Source organism: Coffea arabica, chromosome 8c (genome assembly GCF_036785885.1).
Source record: "Coffea arabica cultivar ET-39 chromosome 8c, Coffea Arabica ET-39 HiFi, whole genome shotgun sequence".
Lineage (NCBI taxonomy): Eukaryota > Viridiplantae > Streptophyta > Magnoliopsida > Gentianales > Rubiaceae > Coffea > Coffea arabica.
In genome coordinates this window covers 31,359,628-31,364,432 of record NC_092325.1, presented here as the reverse complement: position 1 = coordinate 31,364,432, position 4,805 = coordinate 31,359,628, and positions in this window count along the sequence as shown.

The window sequence follows — 4,805 nt, the reverse complement described above, 5'->3', positions numbered from 1 at the left end:
GATATATATGTATACACGCATGTATTTATAGTTACATGCATATATGCATATACGTATACTCACATACATATGGAGTTAAGTGTTACTCACTGAATGTGCGTCTCTCAACTCATATTTAATAAGTTTTTATTGTAGATAAAGAAATCAAGAAAGATAAGAGTAAGGCAAATAAATCTACAATCGAGTACTAGATTTATCGAATATAATGTTAATAGGATATTGAGGTTTAAGTGCTTATATTGCTCATGTTTGGTTATTTGGATCGAGGTTGACAATTCTAACCTTCAGTTCTAAAAATCATTTCTTCTACCATGAAATTTACTGAGGAAACAAAAGCCTTTCTAAAAAAAAGTTATTTAGGAGTTTTTATTTATTAAATGAGATAATTTCAAAAACCTCCCATAAGGTTTCTAATTATTTCACTGGACTCTCTCCAGATTTCAAAAATTACACTAACCTCCCTTGAGGTTAATTATCTTGCAACATTTAAACCTAATCAATAATTAAAAATTGATATTAGGAGAAAAAAGATAATATGATTCCATCATAGCCCCTCTTCTACTACATTATTTAATTAATTCAATACCAACCCACATATTAAAGAAAAACACTAAAATTTGTTGTTTATTATTAGAGATTAAATCACATATAGAACCAAAAAATAGTATATTATTTTATATTTTTCACTTAATATAAGATCCAAATTAGTGTTTTCAATTACAAACCCATTGTAAAGCATGATCAATAACAAATAATCAAAAAAATTGTAACCAAAATATTAGAAAGAACAAACTTTAACATCATAAATATTCTTGTCAACATATTAAGGCTAGTTACTAAGATTTTTATGATATTAAAGTTCACTCTTTATAATATTTTGATTACAGATTTTTTAATTATTTGTTGTCGATTTTGTTTGACATGAGTTTGTAATTGAAAAGAGCAATTTAGATCTTACATTAACTGAAATATATAGAATGATATATTATTTTTGATACCATATATGATTTAAAAATTTTTGATGATAAACAACAAATTGTAGTGTTTTCTTTAATGTTTGGATTGATATTAGATTAATTAAACAATTTAGTAGATGAAGCGCAATGATGGAATCATATTATCTCTCCCTCCTAATTTCACTTTTTAATTGTTGATTGGATCTAAATGTTATAAGATAATAAATCTCAAGGGAAAATAATGTAATTTTCAAAACCTAAAGGGAGGGCAATGAAATAGTCAGAAATCTTAGGGGAGGTTTTTGAAATTATCCCTTATTAAATAGTAGTTTTTTTTTTATCACGATTAAGGAAATCGCAAGATTCACTATTTTAATGATTTTTATAAGTTATGATTAAAATACCTTGTATTCTAGGAAATTAGGTTTCACAAATATGTTGCGTTACGGTTTCAATCTAGTTTATGAACAGAGCGGAACAATTGGGAACTTGTATCTTTGGGGCAATTTTATTTCCCCAGAAATAATAATTCTTAGTAATTTTCCTCTTTTACGAGCCATCTAAATCACCTAGAGAATAAATGATTTTGAATAATGAGCAACTAAATCTTGAATGCTTTATTTATGTTTATAATTTATATTGTCTAACCTACTTATTTACTCAACTTTGTGGTGCCGTACAGGCAAATCAACAAATGTCCGACTGAGTCATGTGTTAGTTATTTCTAGCTGATCAAGCATTCTCTAGTAATTAGGTACACTAGTCAACGTTATTTCAATGACCAGTAGAAAACAAAAGACTATTTCTTTTACGTTATACCAAATAAAAAGTTTATTGTTCTTACAGTTGTTAGTTTGTGTATGTCCATTGACGTTTTATTTGATCCTTAGCAGAGGTTCTCTTGCATTTATTGCTTTAAAGCAATATTTGTCAACTTGGTTTCCAATATTTAATGATAGTTGGACGTATCTAATTCCATTTATCCAAAAATACTCACGCAAAGTTATGTATATCGATATAGAGCTGTCAAGATCAACCATTTATATAAGAGAACAATGCATAATTGCATTAGAAATTTAGAAAAAAAATATTGAATGCATCATTGCAATCAGCAATTTATCACTAAAAAGCCGAGTATGTTGTATGTTTTCTCAATGTCTTGAATACAATTAAAGTTAAGCTAATGGTCTTTCTTCATCCGTAATAGAATTGACTCTTTTTCTTTGGTTCCTGAAATTACACTAAACTCCCAAAAATCTTGTCTAATTAATTAGATTAATGGGTACTAATGTCGTTAGATTCTTGTTATTTTTTTCCTGTTCTTTTTTCTTTTGACTTAGAAACGGAGAAGTGGGAAGAATGAGATCATTGGGGATGATAGCAACTGAGTTAAATTCTCTTTGCAACTTAAAGGAAAATGAGAAAAAGCATTTAGCTTAACTAAAAATGAAATAGACATTAGCAACAAAGTAAGTCATTAGTTATACCAATTTGTAAGAAAGATCAGTACTGCCGTTGAAAGAGATGGAGATCTGAACTTGTACCATTGTATGAAAGTATCTGGGCCAAACTTTTGCAGGAAGTAATAAGTTTCATTTATTTAAAAGGATTGTTCTTGTGTACGCTACTAATTATTTAAACATTTTTTTTTGCATTAATTAGCTTATATTTATGCTAAGGTGACCTTGATTTGGTGGTTAACTTTAAGATCTCTGAACTTAGAGATCTTGAGGCTATGGGTTCTAATTCCCCATTTCTTCTCCCTACTTCTTAAATTTCACTCCTCAACTACTAAAAGGAAAAAAAAAAAGATAATTTTAGAAACCTCCCTTGAGGTTTTTGACAATTGTACTCAGCTCCCCTCAGGTTTAAGATATTATACTTACCTCCCTTGACATAGTAAAATACCTCTAATGTCCTCCACTTAGTAGACAATTTTAAATTTAAGACAATAAATTTATAAAACCTAAAAAAATCTATTTTTCTGTCTCTTGTCTATTTTATAGTTAATATAACTTCTTTTTATTATCTTCAATTTTGTGGATAGTAACAAATTGAAATTACAAAATCTACAAAGGGAGTAGATTATGTGTCAAACTAAAAGAAAATGAAGAGACTCGCAGTGATAGAGAAATAAATAATAAAATTAATGATTGAAATAGGAAGAAGAACTAAAGATGTGGAATTTGTCATATTTTGTTTATTTTTAAGAAAAAATTTTATAAAATGTCAATAATTACATAATGATTTCTTTCATTGGATTAGAAATTTTTTATTATGATTTTATTGTGGAGGTAGAATTTATTCTCAACTTTTGAGATATTAATATCTTTAAAACCATAGAAAAATTGTAATGGTGGTTCTAGGTCAAATTAGCTTATATTGAAAAGGTATTTGAGCATTGATATTTACTTTGAACGTATAAATTAGTTGTTAATGGGATTTTGCGTGTGTGTGTGTGTGTTTTTTTTTGTTATCGTGACAAGTATTGATATTATATATGTAATTTGGAATCTTTTGGGTGGTTACTTGATTTTAGAACTTATACTTGAATGGTTATTAGAGATTTGACTTGTTAATTTATGCAAAGTGTGGAAGAAAAAGATTGAGTATACTATATTTTTCTTTCTTAGTTTTGTACAAATGGGCAATTTAGGATTTTTGAAAAAAATATATAAGTTCTTGGACCTACATTGTTATTAAATAGTAAAAGTAGGGGAGGTATATGTAATTTTTAAAATCTGAGGGGAGATCTTTGTAATTGTGAGAAGCCTCAGGGGAGATTTGTGAAATTATCCCAAAAAAATAGCATATATGCATGATGTATAACCTACGCATGAACACAATTGTAGTTAGGTCCATGGATAGGTTTATTTTCTCACGTTAATTTGAGATAAAGAATAGAGTGCATAATGCACAAATTTGGCCCATGGAATACGTACTAACTTAAACTTTTAGGTTAAGATTTAGTCCCAACGTCTATATTAACAACTTGGTAGGGGACTCTGGATCTCTCTATCTGAGAGATTTCTCTTTCTAACCTGAGAGCTTTCTCTCCTCTGAGTGGGAGATTGGAATTTCAAAGTGAAAAGCCCGCCGAAATTGCATCTGCTTTCTTCTCGAGAAACAAAAATTGCTGAATACTACACAACACCATTTCTGAACACTGAATCAAACACCAGATCTATAACAACATTTCCTTAGTAGAAATAGGGAAGCTGGGAGGTCGTGAAGGAGCAAAGGTATATTAAAGGCGAGATATTTATGACCACTCAAAGCAAGGCTTAGAGACCAGAAGGCATTTAAAGCCGGTCTGTTGGACTACAAAAGCAGCATTTTTTCATAACCTTACAGCAGTCGTAGGTGAGAGGTCTAAAATGCCAGGTTTCACTGCCATTATCTGCTCTTTTAAGTCTTTTATGTCTTCTGCATCTGCATCTGCAAAAGTAGGTGGTTTTCTTTTTGTTTTTTATTTTTCGCCTACCTAGTAGTGCACTTACCTAGTGAAGATAGTAGTCGGTTTTTCTCCTCCCACTGTTTTCGTCAGGCTCTAGCATTTGCTCTTTTATATAAATAGAGGTATCCCACTAAGATCTACTGGGCACCATGGCTGATGAACTGGAGGAAGTTTTAAAGAAGTTTGTTTTATCTAATCTAGAGCAGAATGGAACATGGCTGGGCATGGATGACATAAATCCGGGGATAACTGAGTGTGAAAATAGCATCATTGGGAAGATTAGAGGAGAAAAAGTTGCAAATTTCACAGGAGTCAAGAACTTCGTGACTGCAGCTTGGGGTTACCCAAAAAATCTGGAAGTAGCGGAGCTAGGTCCTAACTTATTTCAATTC